This window comes from Chiloscyllium plagiosum, unplaced genomic scaffold (assembly GCF_037043375.1).
Source record: "Chiloscyllium plagiosum isolate Xiang-an unplaced genomic scaffold, Cpla_swu_hap1 HiC_scaffold_6, whole genome shotgun sequence".
Taxonomy (NCBI): Eukaryota; Metazoa; Chordata; class Chondrichthyes; order Orectolobiformes; family Hemiscylliidae; genus Chiloscyllium; species Chiloscyllium plagiosum.
Window position 1 is genome coordinate 92,909,271 of NW_028270144.1, and position 19,915 is coordinate 92,929,185.

The window sequence follows — 19,915 nt, forward strand, 5'->3', positions numbered from 1 at the left end:
CTTTATGACACACCACTTTTCAGCTGATATCAGGAAAATGATATATAAAGTAATAATGATGCTGGGTTGGTCTGAGCTTGAGGCATGAGTTAGTTGCAGCCCACACCAGACCAATGATGGACAGACCTCAGGCAGAAACAAGCACAAACATCTCAATGATATCTGTCACTACCTGGGGCTTCCTTTTCCAAATGGCCAAGTGTGGAATTCTTTGAAAATAACACTCTTGGATGCTGTATTATCTTCCAGCATGTCTGTAATGGTCTGCAGGTTACAAAGGGAGGATACAAAGTTCGGGAGTAGTCAGCAACATACATGCTTCCAATTAACTGGCTGTTAAACTCAACAAAGAGCTTGCTAATGAGTCAGAGGAGGAGAAAATAACATTTTCAAAGTTAATCATGGGACAAGCAAATAGTCTGGGGTCACGTTAGTACACAGCTGTCAGGAACACGGCTGGCAACCATCAGTTACTGTAACTGCTGATTTAAAATAATGAAAAGAATAATAGTCAAACCGAGTTACAAAGTCAAACTGTGATATAAAGTTGTCTTCACTTGAGCATGGATTAAGTACGTAATGAGTGTTGTTTGGATGCTGAAGCTGCTGGTCCTACCTGCTGTATTCACCCAGACAGCAACAGGTCTAGTCATGACTGCTCTGGGAATCATCTTCCAGAGACCGTTTTGGTGCAGGCTGTGCCCTGTGTCAGCAAGTGGATGCTAAACTCTCCTCTGGGCCAGTTAGAGCCTTGACATCAAAAATCACTAATTCACTAACACTGTCGCAGTGCAGTACTGGGTCATAGGAGTTTTCCAAGAGTCTAACCCTGGGCTAAAAATCCTGCCTCTGCTTTTCCTATAAGCATTATTAAACACTCTTTACATTATAGGTATAACTTAATATTATAAATTAGATATGTATGTTGTGAATGCTAATTCATTTGAAGGGGATCTTTCAATTAAAAATCTTAAGAATTATTGAGCTAGTGCTCTTTTTGCTATCAGTCTAAGCTATGTTTATTATGAATAGTCACTTTTCATTCCAATAGGCTTCAGTCCAACTAGGTTGTAGCAAAGCGTAACACTGCTTACTAAACAGTGCTGCATATTTTGCATGCTTGTATGGTTACTCTGAGTCCAGTGGGATGCAGAATTGAAACAAGATGCCTTCTTTGCTATTACAGTTCTTGCTAATTAATTGTAGAGATCTCTCACTACATCTGTTACAATAGAATCTATATTACATTTCAGAATTGTATGTAAACATGCAAAAGAATGGAGTCAAGGTCTCCTGAGTCAAACACAATTTAAATGCACCTCTGGCATGAACATAATCATGACTGAAAGACTGCTTTATCAATAGCTCAAGTTGATCAGTAACCCAGGCGTCAACTCAATCACTTTATAGGGCAGCAGCTAAAACCAGGATTCAGTGTCAAGGTCTTAAATCAATAGATGTCTTGGATATGAGTGAAGGCTGCATGATTTGTGCAGAATCAAACTTAGGTTCCTTACTTCAGTTATAGATTTAAGCATTGATTTATAAACATAGATATGATGATATGTGTTTTGTGAATTCTTTCCTTCCATTATTTATTTGCACATAATCCAAGATATAATTGGTAAAAACATGTTATAATACATATAATAAATATTTAATATCCCATAAATATAGGTCAGATTCAACCAAAGTATGAAGAAAGCCTTATATACTGGCCAATCATGTTAGCTGTTAGGAAGGAATTTTTTTCACAAGGCAGCAGAGAAGATGGATGAGATTAATTCAATCGATGTGATGTACTTGGACTTTCAAAAATCATTTGGAAAAGTGCCACATAATGGCCTAGCCAGCAAAATTAAAACCTCTGGAATAAAAGGCATGGGTGGCAGCCTGGATACAAAGTTGGGGTCAAGATTAGAGCAGTGCTGGAAAAGCACAGCAGATCAGGCAGCATCCGAGGAGCAGGAAAATCCACGTTTCGGGCAAAAGCCCTTCATCAACTCAGTCCTGATGAAAGCCTTTGCCTGAAATATCGACTTACCTGCTCCTCAGATGTTGCTTGACCTGCTGTGCTTTTCCAGCACTATTATAATCTTGACTCGAATCTTCAGCATGTGCAGTACCCACTTTCGATTGGATACAAAGTTGACTGAGTGAAAACAGAGAAATGATGAAGGGCTGTTTTTCAGACTGGAGGAAGTTATACAGGGATTGTACGGTGAAGAAATGTTGAGTCGGTTGTGCCTAAACTCATTTGAATTTTGAAAAATGAGAAGTTACCCCCCCCCCCCATTGAAACAGACAAGATTCTTGGTGAACCCAAAACGGTAAATGCAGGAAGGTTGTTTCCCCTTATGGGGGAGTCTAGGACCAAAATACATAATCTCAGAACAAGGGGTCATAAATTTACAATGGAGTTAGAGGAATTTTATCTCTCAGAAGGTAATGAATGTGTGAAATTATTTACCACGTAGGGCTGTTGATGCTGGGTTGTTAATTATATTCAAGACTGAGTTTTTAAATCAGTGATGGAATAAAGGCTTATAAGGAAATGACAAGAAAATGAAGTTGAGGATTATCAGATCACCCATAATCTCATTGAATGGCAGAGGAGACTTGAACATAGAACATAGAACATTACAGAGCAGTACAGCCCTTCAGCCCTCGATGTTGCGCCGACCTGTGAAACCAATCTGAAGCCCATCTAAACTACACTATTCCATTTTCATCCATATGTCTATCCAATGACAATTTAAATGCCCTTAAAGTTGGCAAGTCTACTACTGTAGCAGGCAGGGCATTCCATGCCCCACTACTCTCTGAGTAAAGAAACTACCTCTGACATCTGTCTTATATATATCACCTCTCGTGCTAGTCATCACTATCCGAGGAAAACGGCTCTCACTGTCAACCCTTTCCATTCACCTGATTATCTTGTATGACTCAATTAAGTCACTTCTCAACCTTTTTCTCTCTAATGAAAACAGCATCGAGTCCCTCAGCCTTTCCTCGTAAGACCTTCCCTCCATATCAGACAATATGCTAATAAGTCTCCTCTGAACCCTTTCCAAAACTTCCACATCCTTCCTATAGTCCAAGTGCGGCCACATCAGAGCTTTGCACAGCTGCAGCATGACCTCATGGATCTGAAACTCAATCCCTCTATCAATAAAAGCTAACACATCGTATGCCTTCTTAACAACCCTATCAATGTGGATGGCAACTTTCACGGATTTATGTACATGAACACCGAGATCTCTCTGCTCATCTACATGACCACGAATCTTACCATTAGCCCAGTACTCTATATTCCTACCAAAGGAAGATATGTTGTGAAGTTTCCCAAGAAATGGTACGAAGAGCACCGATCTCTAATAATGACCTAAACTTGGGTGTAAGTGGTCCAATTCCAATAATTGTGAAAAAAATAGCAAGAGACTTCAAGAGGAGATTGACAGTCTGGCAAAAAGTGTAGACTCATAGCAGGTAAAATCTAATACATAGAAGGTGTAAAGTAATACATTTTTGTCACAAAGACAAAAATAAGCAAAACAAAATACAGGCTATTATTCTCGAATGGATGCAGGAACTGGGAAAACACGTGCAAAGCTTTTGATAGCTGCAAGGCAGGGTGAGAAAGTGGTTAACAAGGTAGAAGGGATCTTCAGTTTTATAGCAAGATAGAGTACAAATGCAGAGAGGTCATGGAGACCCTTTATAAAGCACTGGCTTGGCCTCAGCTGGAGTTTTGTGTCAAATTCTGGGCACCACACTTTGAAAGGATGTGAAGGTATTGGATTTATGAGAATGTTTCCAGATGTGAGGAATCTCAGTTATGATGATGTAATGAAGAAGCTGAGGAGGTTCTTGTGGTGCAGTGGTAGTGTCCCTACTTCTGGTCGAAGAGGCCTGAGTTCAAGTTCCATCTGCTCCAGAAGCATGTCATAATATATCTGAACAATTTGATTATAAAATATCTGAATTGGAAAAGCTGGGATTGTTTATCTGCAAGGAGAAAAGATCACATTGCTCCTCACTCAACTTAACCTTGGACATTCTGTTATATTGCAACTTTTCACATTTTTCCTCCTTCAACCCACTTGCCAGCACCCAAGGGTTTCTGTTGTTTTCATTCCTGCCTCTTCTTAAGGTCACATATCCAATAGAACCATTTTCTAACAAAGAAGTGCTGAAGTCTTTGAATCGAACTGTTTAAGTTCCTAATTGTCATCTCCTACATTGTACTAACAGTGATTGCACTAGTTTAGTCAAGAAAGAAGAACTAAGCAGTCTAAATCTTTTGATCAAGGACTTACAGAAGTGGGATTCAGGAAGTTTTACAATACACTTGTTGCAATTGACTTGAAAACTATTGGGCACTAAGAATTGTTGAAAATAATCTGTCATTGCCGGTGGTCCCTCTTAATTCAAAATGACACCTGACAGATTAGGTGAGTTCTCGGATGACTGGGAAGCTGTGATTAGGATGATAAGGCATTCTTATAGTTTAATTTTGGAAGCATTTTTATCAAAAGGTAAAAGGTTGTGTTTGAATATTTTAGTAAAAGCAATGCTCTTTATAACTGGTTGCCCAAATCAATAAAGTTCTGCTGAATTTCTATGGGGTTTTTCCCACTCTTCTAACAGATCCAATACTGTCCAATTTTTGCTCCCAATACCCAAATTTGCAACTCAGTGGTAGGTTTTCTGAACTGAAAAACTAGTTTGCGTTTGAGTATTTAACTTCACAGTTTCATGAACCAAGTTCCACAAATCTAATTACAAGTGACCAAAACAATGTAGCCCCTCTACATTGCTCAGCTTATCCTTCCTTTGAAACCTGTTACGATCTCATCACAGCATCCAATTGCTTTGACTAATTCCAGACCTTTTGTTTCTTCTGAATCCACAGTCACTGATTACTTTTTCTCTGAAAAATGCTTTGTGAAATAATGTCCTGCATTCACATTTAATCAATATATTGTTGTTTTTATTTATGCTGTTACATTTTTATTGAAATAAAGGGTTAAACTTTTATCTTAGATATAGTATTAATATAACTCTATAGGCTACCTCACATATACCACTTCTCAAGGCTGAAAAGACCAAGTTTCTCTTACTTTTCCCGATAAGACGTCTAACAATACTGAGCTGTTGGAGGCTGCTTAATTTTCTTGGATGAGAGATTAGGTCTCATCTATTCTCTCATAAAAGATTCCATGGTTCACTTTGAAGAAGAGCAGGAGAATCATTCCTGATAACCCAATTAACATTTATTTAGCAATTAAGTTCACAAAAATCACAATTAACTCTCTCATTATTAATTAACTTTTACAGTAAGTTGCTGTTTGCAAATTGACTGCCACGGTACTTGCCACATACCAACAATGCCTTCAAAAGTATCTATTGGCATTGTGGTGGCCTGTGAACAGGAAAAGAGCTATGTCAATGTAAATATTTATTTTCCTTTCTTCTTGTCCTTCACTCATAAAGTCACAAAATATAAGGGAGAGGAATTGGTGGATGCGAGTACAATTACAATGTTTAAAAGACATTTGGATAAGTTCATGAATAAGAAATTTTGGAGGGATATGGGCTAGAAGCAGGAGGCAGAACTAGTTTCGTTTGGGATTATGGTGGGCATGGACTAGTTGGACTGAAGGGTCTGTTTCCGTGCTGTATGACTCTATAATTGTATGGCTGGCTGAAGACTGACATGGCGGCAGGATGGGGGGGGTAAGGGAGGGAGGGATGTTTGCAGCAGAGGCTGAGAATGATTTACTAAATTTATCTTTAGAGATAAATTTATCACATAAGCTATAGATCAACAATCACAGGGAGTGCAATTAAACAAAATGTTGAATTATGAGGACCAGAACAATCATGGTGGCCAAGAAATGGCACCACAAATAGACAACTGAAGATCACCAGATGAAAGGAGTCAGCATCAGCAATAAAAGCCTGCCAGCCTTCAAAATACTAAATAAATTAATATTATCCTCCCCAGGGCATCTGAAAATGGGCTTCTGACAGGATCTAATCTGCTCACTGGATAGAATTGCAAGACAGCAGAAGATCTGGGAGGTGAGTTGAGAGGCAGTGCACGTTGAATGGGATTGATAAGCCTGCATAAAAGTGCATTAAAAACTTAAAATGAATGAATATAATTATTGTGCAAAAATTGTGGCTGGTTTACTTTAGGTACGACCTATTATGAATATAGACAGAGGAACTTAACATTTAGAAAGTATTGATGTATTAAAATGCAATGAAAGGAATCTAGGCACAAGTGCAAATCCAACCAGAGCAGCTGAGGAAATTTAAAAGTAATTAATTAATAAATTGGGAATATAAAACTAGTATCAGTTATATTGAACATGAAACTGCTGGAGACCTCCTTAACTAAATTTAGTTTGGGTTCCACAAGGACCATTCATTACTGCTTTGGTCCAAACATAGACAACAGAACTGAGGTAAGAATGACTGTCCTTGTCATTGAGACAGCATTTTGTTCACTGTAGAATTTACAAGGCTTAGAAAAACTGGAATCAATGGGAATAAGTGGGAAAACACCACTGGTTCGAGTCATTTCTGACACAAAGGAAGATAATTGTGGTTGTGGAGGTGGGGAGGGGGGATCAAGCATCTCAGACATGTTATTATACACCTCTGGACAGGTGAGATTTAAACTCAGGCCTCCTGGCTGAGAGATAGAAACACTACCCCTGCACCACCTACAATCTTCAACTGCTTCATCACTGACCTTCCCCTTCATCATAAGGTCAGAAGTGGGGTTGCTTGCTGATGATTGCACAATATTCAGAACCACTTTAGATTCTTTAAGTATTGAAGCCATCCATGTCCATATACATCAAGGCATGATAATTGGCCAATAACATTCATGTCAATAGTGTGAGGCAATGACCACGTCCAACGAGACAGAATCTGACCATCTCCCATTGAAATACCGTCACTGAATCCAGCAATGTCAACGTTCTGAGGGATTACCATTGACCAGAAACTGAACTGGAGCAGCCAGATAAATGCTGTGACAATAAGAGCAGGTCAGAGGCTGGGGAATTCTGCAGTGAACAATTCATCCACTGATTCAGCATCTACAAAGTCCTAAGAAGGAATTTGATGGAATACACTTTAACGTCCTGGATGAATATGACTTCAACAACATTCAAAAAGCTCAGTACCATCAAAGACCAAGCAGCCTATCTGAGTGAAACCCAATTTACCACTTCCCCTGCATCACTTATGCACACTGGCAATGATTTGTAACATCTGCAAAATACATTGCTGCAGCTCATGTAGATTCCTTTAACAGCATCTTCCAAATTAGAGACTTTTATCACTCGACCGGACAAAAACAGCAGAGGTATGGGAAGACAACACCTAGAAGGTCCCCTCCAAGCCATCCACCGTCCTGATTTTAAATTATATTGACTGCGGTTATTCAACTAACAACACAACAGAACTGCCTCAAGGACGTCAAGGGATGAGCAAAAAATACTAATCTTGCTCACAATGCCCACATTCTATAGTCAAATTAAAAAAATGGGCAGAAGGGATATAAGATTTTTAATATTATATCAAAGTCTAGTATTTGGCTTACAATCATCATGCTTAAGGTATTAAATACTCAAATCTCTTCAAAATAGTACATAAAATAAATTAGGAATTTGTTGTTGGTCTTATTGGTTCAGAGAGGAGACGGAGAACTAAAAGTAAATTACTGCCAGTTCCTCCTAGCTGACCTTGGGCTATGGCAGTAAGAATTAGGTAATGTGGCCTAAAAGAACAAAGCTACATAGATACAAAATAATATTTATGGACTCTATAATAATGGCATTGTCCTTATAAAACACAATGTCCTGCAGCTTACCTTGAACAATGACACAGAGGACTCATTAGCAAGTTTAAAATAACTGTAAATTAAAAATATGAAGTAATAAAATGGAAATGGCTTCTGCAGTTTTATCTCTAATGTGCATGTCACTTCGGTCCCTGGTTTCTTATTTGAGGTGTGTCCCACAGTTGGATTGTCCTGTACGTATGTTAAAACACATACTTTGTTACATCAGAATATGTCAGGTTTTTAAATAAATTACAGATTTTTAAAACATATTTCAAGACATATTTGTGGTTACGGTTGGGGATTTTAACTTTCCAAACATAGACTGGGACTGCCATAGTGTTAAGGGTTTAGATGGAGAGGAATTTGTTAAGTGCGTACAAGAAAATTTTCTGAGTCAGTATGTGGATGTACTTACTAGAGAAGGTGCAAAACTTGACCTACTCTTTGGAAATAAGGCAGGGCAGGTGACTGAGGTGTCAATGGGGGAGCACTTTGGGACTAGCGACCAGAATTCTATTAGTCTTAAAATAGTGATTGAAAAGGATAGACCAGATCTAAAAGTTGAAGTTCTAAATTGGAGGAAGGCTAATTTTGATGGTATTAGGCAAGATCTCTCAAAAGCTTATTGGGGGCAGATGTTCGCAGGTAAAGGGACAGCTGGAAAATGGGAAGCCTTCAGAAATGAGGTAACACGAGTCCAGAGAAAGTATATTCCTGTTAGGGTGAAAGGAAAGGCTGGTAGTTATAGGGAATGTTGGATGACTAAAGAAATTGAGGTTTTGGTTAAGAAAAAGAAGGAAGCATATGTTAGGTGCAGACAGAATAGATCAAGTGAATCCTTAGAAGAGTATGAAGGCAGTAGGAGTATACTTAAAAGGGAAATCAGGAGGGCAAAAAGAGATAGTTTTGGCAAATAGAATTGAGGAGAATCCAAAGGGTTTTTACAAATTTATTAAGGACAACTAGGGAGAGAATAGGGCCCCTCAAAGATCAGCAAGGTGGCCTTTGTGTGGAGCTGATGAAAATGGGGGAGATACTAAACGAGTATTTTGTGTCAGTATTTATTGTGGAAAAGGACATGGAAGACATAGAAGTAGGGAAATAGATGGTGACATCTTGCAAAATGTCCAGATTACAGAGGAGGAAGTGCTAAATATCTTGAAGCACATAAAGGTGGATAAATCCCCAGGTGTACCCTAGAACTCTGTGGAAAGTTAGAGAAGAGATTGCTGGGCCTCTTGCTGAGATATTTGGATCATTGATAGTCACCAGTGAGGTGCTGGAAGACCGGAGGTTGGCTAACGTGGTGCCATTATTTAAGAAGGGTGGTAAGGAAAAGCCAAGGAGCTATAGACCAGTGAGTCTGACGTCGGTGGTGGGCAAGTTGTTGGAGGGAATTCTGAGGGACAGGATGTACATGTATTTGGTGAGGCAAGGACTGATTAGGGATAGTCAACATGGTTTTGTGTGTGAGAAATCATGTCTCACAAACGTGATTGAGTTTTTTGAAGAAATAACAAAGAGGTTTGATGAGGGCAGAGCAGTGGACTTGATCTCTATGGACTCCAGTAAGGTGTTCGACAAGCTTCTCCATGGGGGACTGGTTAGCAAGGTTAGATCTCAGGGAGAACTAACCATTTGGATATGGAACTGGCTCACAGGTAGAAAATAGAGGACAAAAATAGCAGGGCTGTTTTTCAGATGGAAAGCCTGTGATTAGTGGAGTGCCACAAGGATTGGTGCTGGGTGCACTACTTTTCATTATTTCTGTGAATGATTTGGATGTGAGCATAAGAGGAGTAGATACTAAGTTTGCAGATGACACCAAAATTGGAGGTGTAGTGGACAGCGAAGAAGGTCACCTCTGATTACAACAGAATCTTGATCAGATGGGCCAATAGACTGAGAAGTGGCAAATGGAGTTTAATTTAGATAAATGTGAGGTGCTGCATTTTGGGAAAGCAAATCTTCACATGACTTATATACTTAATGGTAAGGTCCTAGGGAGTGTTGCTGAACAAAGAGACCTTGGAGTGCAGGTTCATAGCACCTTGAAAGTGCAGTCGCAGGTAGATAGGATGGTGAAGAAGGCGTTTGGTATACTTTCCTTTATTGGTCAGAGTATTGAGTACAGGAGTTGTGAGGTCATGTCGCAGCTGTACAGTTCATTGGTTAGGCCACTGTTGGAATATTGTGTGCAATTCTGGTCTCCTTCCTATCGGAAAGATGTTGTGAAACTTGAAAGAGTTCAGAAAAGATTTACAAGGATGTTGCCAGGGTTGGAGGATTTGAGCTATAGGGAGAAGTTGGAGAAATTGAATAGGCTGGGGTTGTTTTCTCTGGAGCATTGGAGGCTGAGAGGTGACCTTATCGAGATTAATAAAATCTTGAGGGGCATTGATAGGGTAAATAGACAAAGTCAAGATTAAAGTGGTGCTGGAAATACACAGCAGGTCAGGCAGCATCCGAGGAACACAAAAATTGACACTTCGGGCAGGAGCCCTTCATCAGGAATGAGGTTGGAAGCCTCAGGGGTTGAGAGATAAATGGGAGGGCCTGGGGCTCGGGAGAAGGTAGCTGGGAGAGCAATGGGTGGATGGAGGAAGGAGTAAAGGTGATAGGTCAGAGAGGAGGGTGGAGCTGATAGGTGGGAAGGAAGATTGCTGGTGGGACAAGTCATGAGGATGCTGCTGAGCTGCAAGTTTGGAACTGGGGTAAGGTAGGGGGAGGGGAAATGAGTAAACTGGTGAAGTCAACAATGATGCCCTGGGGTTGAAGTATTCTGAGGCGGAAGATGAGGCATTCTTCCTCCAGGCATCAGGTGGTGAGGGGTTGGCAGTGGAGGAGGCCCAGGACCTGCATGTCCTCAGCAGAGTGGGAGGGGGAATTGAAATGTTCGGCCATGGAGCATTGGGATTGATTGGCGCGAGTGTCATGGAGATGTTCCTTGAAGCGCTCTGTGAGAAGGCGTCCAGTCTCCCCAATGTAAAAGAGACTGCAATGAGAGCAACAGATGTAATAAATGACATTTGTAGATGTGCAGGTGAAACTTTGATGGATGTGGAAGTCTCCTTTGGGGCCTTAGATGGAGGTGAGGGAGGAGGTGTGGGCGCAGGTTTTGCAATTCTTGTGGTGGCCGGGGAAGGTGCCAGGATGGGAGGGTGGGTTGTTGGGGGTGTGGACCTGACCAGGTAGTCACAGAGGGAACGGTCTTTGTGGAAAGCGGAAAGGGGTGGGGAGGGAAATCTATCCCTGGTGGTGGGGTCTGTTTGTAGGTGGCGGAAATGTCAGCGGATGGTGCGATTTATGTGGAGGTTGGTGGGGTGGAAGGTGAGGACCAGAGGGATTCTGTCCTTGTTGTGTTTGGAGGGGTGGGGTTTGAAGGCAGAGGTGCAGGACGAGGATCAGATGCGTTGGAAGGCATCTTCAACCACGTGGGAAGGGAAATTACGGTCTTTAAAAAAGCAGGCCATCTGGTGTGTTCTGTGGTGGAACTGGTCCTCCTGGGAGCAGATACAGGGGAGGCGGAGGAATTGGGAATATGAGATAGCATTTTTGCAGGAGGTAGGGTGGGAGAAGGTGTAATCCAGGTAGCTGTGGGAGTCAGTGAGTTTGTAAAAAATGTCAGTGTTGAGTCGGTCATCATTGATGGAGATGGAGAGATCTAGGAAGGGGAGGAAGGTGTCAGAGATGGTCCAGGTGAATTTAAGGTCAGGGTGGAATGTGTTGGTGAAGTTGATGAACTGCTCAACCTCCTTGTGGGAGCATGAGCTGGCACCGATGCAGTCATCAATGTAGCGGAGGAAGAGGTGGGGAGTGGTGCCAGTGTAACTAAGGAAGATAGACTGCTCTACATAGCCGACAAAGAGGCTGGCATAGCTGGGGTCCATGCAGGTGCCCATGGCTACCCCTTTCATCTGGAAGAAGTGGAAGGGTTCAACAGAGAAATTGTTGAGGGTGAGGACCAGTTCAGCCAAACAAATGAGAGTGTCAGTGGAAGAGTACTGTTGGGGACGTCGGGAGAGGAAGAAATGGAGGGCTTGGAGGCCCTAGTCATGGCAGATGGAGCTGTAGAGGGACTGGATATCCATGGTGAAGATGAGGCGTTAGGGGCCGGGGAAACAGAAGTCTTGGATGAGGTGGAGGGCGTGAGTGATGTCCCGAACGTATGTGGGGAATTCCTGGAGTGGGGGGATAGTACAGTATCGAGGTAGGTGGAGACGCGTTCGGTGGGGCAGGAGAAGGCTGACACAATGGGTCAGCTGGGGTAGTTAAGGCTTGTGGATCTTAGGAAGGAGGTAGAATGGGGCGGTGCGGGGTTCCCGAACTATGAGGTTGGAAACTGTGGGTGGTAGATCCCCTGAGGTTGTGTATGTTCCTCACCTTCGCCTAAATAGACAAAGTCTTTTCCCTGGGGTGGGGAGTCCAGAATGAGATAGCATAGGTTTAGGGTGAGAAGTGAAAGATATAAAAGAGACCTAAGTGATAACTTTTTCATGCAGAGGGTGGTGTGTGTATGGAATAAGCTGCCAGCGGAAGTAGTGGAGGCTAGTATGATTGCAACATTTAAAAGGCATCTGGATGGGTATATGAATAGGAAGGGTTTGGAGGAATATAGGCTGGGTGCTGGCAGGTGGGCCTAGATTTGGGTTTGGTTATCTGGTTGGCATGGACTGAAGGGTCTGTTTCGGTGCTGTGTATCTCTATGACTCTATGACTCTAAGTCTACCCTGATTTCCATGGTCACACAGATATTGTTTCTTTTCCAATTACTGTAGTCAATTTTAGATTTATTGTAATATTTGGTTTCAAACTAAATTGAAGATTCCTACATCAAAGCTTTGTTGAGATCCCCTTAAGAATGGATAACATTTTGAAAGTAGTGAATTTTCCAATGAAGTGTGGAAAGACAAGATCTCAGGTTCTAAGACTTCTCCTCTTGCAAACAAACTAAAATCAACATGTATCTACATTAACAGGCCCCCAAAAAAGTAAGATTTGCACTAACTAAATAAGGCAACTGAGCTATATAATCCACATGTCTATTCAGTATATTATGTTTCTGTCAGATCAGTAGCATCACAGGAACTGTTGCAAAATGGCTCCCTGGACTCTAGCATCAGTTTATTCCTCCCTGCCATGCAAGATCAAAATTTCTAGTGTCCTTCAATACCTATTTCACTGCTTGTTCAAGTTTTTCAGATCTGATTAACATCAGAAAGGCAAAGCTTGACAGCTCCCCTTTCCTTAAATCTTCAAGAATCCCATTCATTCTGTTTCCTTTCTTTTGAACGGAAACCAAACTCTCCCACAAGCCTGTTTGTTTGTTGACATAAAATAGTTCACTTTGTTCTCCCCTCGCTGTAACTCCTCTGTTTCTGCATCTCACAATGACAGGTATCCTTTTTCTGTGACACACGGTGAAAATGTGCCAAAACTGTGACTTGATACTTTGCTGTGTTCCTTTCCGAGTTTCTATCACCGTGGCAACATGATCACTTAGGCACATCCCTGAGCTGAGATGTTCATCCTGAATTCTCAGCTTTACTTCAAATGAAATGTGCATTTCAAAACACAGTTGGATCGTAAAGTTCAGCATTAATGTCACTGGGAAAATCTACTTATGTGTGGTGGTGGTTACTGTTGTTAGTGGTACACTGATTGCTAGTGTGAAAGGCCTGTTTTACCAATGACAGGAAAGTGTGTGTGTGGTTTGCACTAGATGTCTGTATGTTGACACTGCAGCAACTTGTGATCTGAACTATTCTGAAGTTTAGATTATGTTCTACTATGCCCAATGTTTCATTATTAGAAATGTAATTGGTATAAGTAAAGTTTTATCACTGCAGAAACCGAATATGGTGGCACGGTGGCTCAGTGGTTAGCACTGATGCCTCACAGCGCCAGGGACCCAGGTTCGATTCCAGCCTCAGGCGACTGTCTGTGTGGAGTTTGCACATTCTGCCTATTTCTGCATGGGTTTCCTCCATGTGTTCTGGTTTCCTGCCACAGTCCAAGGATGTGCAGGTTAGGTGAATTGGTCTTGCTAAATTGTCCATATAGTTAGGGGGAATGGGTCAGGGTGGGTTACTCTTTGGAGGGTCGGTGCAGACAAGTAGGGCCAAAGGGCCTGTTTCCACACTGTAGGGAATCTAATCTATAAACAAATACCTTCTCATCTATCACCTTATGGTCATTTAATGCAGCAAATTATTGCACTGAAAGAGAGAAGATACATGATACAAACCTTAGATAATTTCCCTTTAACAACCTGAAACAAGGTAAATTGCAAACAGTAGGTACTGGAAAAACTCAGCAGGCTGGCACCAACTACAGAGAGAAAAAGAGTTCTTTTTTCAGATCAATATGTGCCTTTTCCTCTTGAAACAAATCCACAACAGAAGCTTGGTTTGGGCTGAAGGGCTGTTTCCATACTGTAGGAAATCTAATCTCAAAATATGAATACCAACCACTGAACTCTTTTTATGTCAGTGAGAAATAGCATAAAGTTCAAGGCCAACCATTTCCATATTCACAAAATATGAGAGGCTAAGGGGACGTTAATACACTCTGCACCCTCCTCACTGAATCCATAATCAAAGACTACAATTACAATTTTCCTTGTCTCTGGTTTCCCCGTTCTCTCATTCTCTGGCATTGCTCTCAGTTTTCTCTTATTTCATCTCCATCCCTCGCTCATTTGCCACTACCCTATTTTCTATTGGTGTTTACTTATCTATTGCGATCTAACCCTGCTTTACCGAAATATTCTATTTACTGTTCGCAATGCCCTAAGAATCACGCATAGAAGGATGCTGCTACCCGAAATAACTCCACAGAGGCCAGTAGTCTGTCACCAAGCCATCCTTTATTTGTATGTGGAAAGTCCTTGACACTGATCCAGCTCTGTCAGAGCCAGCTCTCAGAGTGAACAGAACCTCTGACAATTCTGTTTATAATCTGTCAGCCAGGGTTCCCTGATGACCAGGTTAACAGCTCCAATCAGCCTATTTGCTTGACCTCATTATAATCACCATAGTACCATTCCTCTTCTGTGACTCATCTAAAGGTGCATTTGGTTAAATTGGCAAAAGAACAACAAGTAATGAATCTTAACAAGAAGAGGCTTTTTTCTTAACAAGATGCAGTTTATTGCAGGATAGCAATAAGTTGCAGTTTACTGCAACCAGTTAGGCACTGTTGTTAAAACATAGATGACACATCTGTCCCCTCCAACACACACAGGAACATGGTTGATTCTTAACTGCCCTCTAGAATGGATTAGCAAGCCACTCAGTCATGCCAAGATTGCTACAAAGTCTGCAGAAAGGAATGCAATTCGATGAACCACCAAATCTCAATCTAAACATTGAAACTCACAGCAGCAAACCCAGCTCTATCGACCCTGCAAAGTCCTCCTTTCTATCTTGACTTCTGTTGAATAGGGAGAGCTGTCCCACAGATGGTCCTGGGGAGTGTTGCTGAACAAAGAGACCTTGGAGTGCAGGTTCATAGTTCCTTGAAAGTGGAGTCGCAGGTAGACGGGATAGTGAAGAAGGTGTTTGGTATGTTTTCCTTTATAGGTCAGTGGATTGAGTATAGGAGTTGGGAGGTCATGTTGTGGCTGTACAGGAAATTGGTTAGGCAACTTTTTGAATATTGAGTGCAAATTCTGGCCTCCTCCTTTAGGAAAGATGTTGTGAAACTTGAAAGGGTTCAGATAAGATTTACAAGGATGTTGCTCGGGTTGGAGGATTTAAGCTATAGGGAGAGGCTGAATAGGCTGGGGCTGTTTTCCCTGGAGCTTCAGACCCTGAGGAGTGATCTTATAGAGGTTTATAAAATCATGCATAGGGTAAATAGACAAGGTCTTTTCCCTGGGGTGGGGGAGTCCAAAACTAGAGGGCAGAGGTTTAGGGTGAAAGGAGAAAGATTTAAAAGGGACCTAAGGAGCAACTTATACATGCAGAGGGTGGTGTGTGTCTGGAATGAGCTGCCAGAGAAAGTGATGGAGGCTGGTGCAATTGCAACATTTAAAAGGCATCAGGATGGGTACATGAATAGGGAAGTTTTAGCGGGATATGGGCCAAGTGCTGGGAAATGGGACTAGATTAATTTAGGTATCTGGTTGACATAGACGATTTGGACTGAAGGGTCTGTTTCCGTGCTGCACATCTCTATGACTGTATGATTCTATTAGTCAAGCAACAGCCTGACATAGTCATAATTCACTGTCACCTCTGAAGCACCTTTCAAAGCTGTGACCTCCACCACTTAGAAGGAAAGAGTGGAGCTGCATGGAACACCACAATCTGAAGTTTCTCTCCAAGTCAAGCACCATCCTGACTTAGCAATATCTCACTGTTGCGGGATCAAAATCCTTCCTAGCAGTACTGTGAGTGTCCATCCATCTCCAAGATCTGCAGCAGTTCAAGACGACTGCTCACCACTACCTTCTCCAGGTCAGTTAGAGATGGGCAATAAATACTGGTCCAGCTAGAGATACCTACATCTCATAACTGAGTATATAAAAAGATCCAGAACGATTCTGCCCCTTTCTCCATCTAATACTGTATGGCTTCATCAGATCGGGTGGAGCTTAATGCAACTTCCAATATTAACCCTTTCCGAACAATTACTTCAAGCAAGAGATGCTGAACTCCAGTCCAAGCTATAGACCTTGTAGGACTTTGGTGATAGAAAGAGTTACCAGGACACCTTATTCCAAGAGGTGGTTAGACACCTGAGATTAATGTAGAATGTTAGACATTGTTGATGGACAGAGGCAGGATAAGGGAAGTGTCCTGGAATCAGGATATAGTCATAAAAGAGTTCAACACTTGTCTTTGAGCAGCATGTGTGAGGTATTTAATGTCTGTGTTGATGAGAACGAGGACCAGAAGATGGACAGATAAACTGACAATGGCATCATGTTGCAAGAAGCCATTTAAGTTGAGGTAGTGAAAAGGAATTTGAAACTGATTGGGGACCGAATAGTCAGGAAATAAATATTGTTCTTTGGAGCCATAACTGGGACTTTCAAAATTGAGTTATCTGCCCTGTGCCAGAAATGTCCTCCCAGGAGTGGGACAGGAAGTATCCAGTTATTATGTTAAAAATTACACCAGGTTACAGTCGTTTAATTGGATGCACAGGCTTTCGGTGGTTGTGGTGGACACAATTGTAAGACACAGAATTTATAGCAAAAGTCCAAATCATGCCAGTTATTATGGGACTAATGGCAAAGGCAAAACTAGGAATGATGTTCTGGTGCGAGTATTTGAGCAGCTCGGGTCCAAATTAAAAAGTGGAACCTCAAAGGTAACCATCTCAGGGATTGTTACTTGAGAGATATTCTAATTGATGAAAAGAGTAGTCATAGAGTCATGGTCGCTTGAAGATCGGGAAGAGCTTAGAATTCAGCACAAGTGGACCAAAAAATTGATGAGGAAAAAGAAAAGAGAGTAGGAAAGCAAGCTGACAAGATATATTAAAACAGATTGTAGAGTTTTCTATAGCTGGATGACTGGGAAAAGTTAGTGAAAGAAAACTTGGAGGCGAAGACAGGAGAAATTATAATAAAAAATGAGAACATGGTTAAGACAGTAAACAAGTACTTATACATATTGCTTCATGGTAGAAGCCTTGGGAATAATGGAGGACCAAGTACCTAGAGAGAAAAAATTAAATAGGTATAAGTAAAGAAACAGTGGTGTTGACAGTAATGTAAGTGGCAGCAAATCTGCTGAACCTGACAGTTTGCAACTTGGGGTTTTAAAAGAGGTGACCATAAAGGTAGTGGTTTAATTCGTTTCGATTTTCCAGAATTGCTTATTCATCAAAGGTCAGAGATAGTAACCATAATGCTATTTAAGAAAAGAAGAAGAGAGAAAATTGAGAACTCTGGAAGTCAGTTCGTCTAACATCAGAAGTACTGATGAAATGCTAGAATCCATTTTTTTGGGATGTGATAACAGAACACTTAGAAAACCATAATGTTATGAAGCAGAGTCAACATGGATTTATGAAAGGGAAGTCTCTGAGGTTGGTTGAGTGTTGGAAGCTATGGTGAAAGGCAACAAGGAAAGCAGTCTGATTTGTTCTGCCACTGAGGGATATCCTAGCAACAGCAATGTCTCAACTGCCATGCTGACTGTAAGTGGGTAACCAGTGAAGACAATTAATTGGCCTATTGATGGCTATTTTACCAGTTGTCAAGATTTTCTACGGCTCAAAAAAGTCCCTTGTCATGTGGTCAGTCTGGCAGTTACATCAATGCAGCTTCCTGGGGATTTTGCCCTCTGGGGCTTCCGTGGTCTGAGGAGGGCAGCAATGGCCATCCCTGTTGCTTCAGTGCTACTGGCAAAGTGTTCGACTCTCCAGTTGCAGGAGGCCTGTCAGACTGGCTCTAGTATTCCTATAGACCACTTATACCTATACTTATACCTATTTAATTTTTTCTCTCTAGGTACTTGGTCCTCCATTATTCCCAAGGCTTCTACCATGAAGCAATATGTATAAGTACTTGTTTACTGTCTTAACCATGTTCTCATTTTTTATTATAATTTCTCCTGTCTTACCAACTTTGGTAGGAGTCCTCAGAATAGGAGTGCTATCTTATTGTCTTTGCAGCCTCCCCAGTGGTTCTCTCTGTTGATGACGGTTCTAAGGCTGCTGAGCTGCTGACCTTCTGATTGTGTTGGTGGATTGCAGAGTCAAGGCTACTGTCCTCAATTGGAAGGCTGTTTCAGCAGTGGCTTCTTAATCAGCAGTCTCCAGTAAAATTGCTCCTGAGTTCTTATTGTCTATCCATGTGAGCTTGAGATCTGCATTTGGTCTCGACTTTGAGACCTACAGTATAGCAATAAAACTCCAGCCATGTTTAACATACCATATTTTAGGAGCATGAAATTGATAAGATACAGTCAGGGAACCAAGTGGATGCAGTGTATTTGGATTTTCAAAAACAACTGCTGTGAAGTGTCACACAAGAGTTTATTTTGCTATTTAATATGAGTCCATGTTATTGGAGGTAATATATTAGCATGGATAGACGATTGGCTAACTGATAGAAACAGAGAGTTGGGATGGGAGTGGGGGTGCATTTTCAGGATGGCTACCTGTAATTAGTAAAGTGCCACAAGAATCAGTGCTGGGGTCACATTATTTATAATATTTATTAATGACTTGAATGTACTATTGCCAAGTTTGTAGATAACACAAAAATAGGTAAGAAGGCAAGTAGTGAAGATGACTCAAAGAGTCTGCAGAGGGATCTAGATAGGTTAAGTGCGTGGGTAAAAAAACTTGGCAGACAGAATATAATGTGGGGAAATGTGACAAGAAAAATGTGGGTGCTGAATGTTATTTAAATGGGGAAAGACTGCAGAAAGCTTTGGATAAGAGGGATTGGGGAGTCCTCATCCATGAATTACAGAAAATAAGAATGCAACTTCAGTAGGTAATAGGGAAAACAAATGGAATGGTGGCATTTTCTTTAAAAGGGATTGAAATATAAATGTGGGATGGCTTAGCTAAAACTATACAAGGCACTAGTCAGATCACAGCTGAATACTGTGAATAGTTTTATGCCTCTTATCTAAGGAAAGACATATTGGCATTGGAGGCAGTCCAGTGAAGGTTCACTTGGCTGATAGCAGGTATGGAGGAGCTATCTTATGAGGAGAGGTGGTAATTTGGGTCTGTACATGTTGAAATTTATATGATAGAGAAGCAACCTTCTTTAAACATTCATGATTCTTAGGGAACTTGGCATGGTCGATGGGGAAAGGTTCTTTCCCTTTGTGGGATAGTCTAGAACCATCTGGCAGAATCACAAAATAAGGGGTCACACATTTAAGATAGGGATGAGGCGGAATTTTTTCTCTCAGAGGATGGTGGAAATCTTTATTGCAAAGCACTGTAGAGGCTGGTTCATTAATATATTTAACGCTGAATTAGACAGATTTTTTAATCAGTAAGGGAATAACGGGTTATGAGGAAAAGACAGGAAAGTGAGCTAATGGTCACAAAGTCCGCCATGATCTC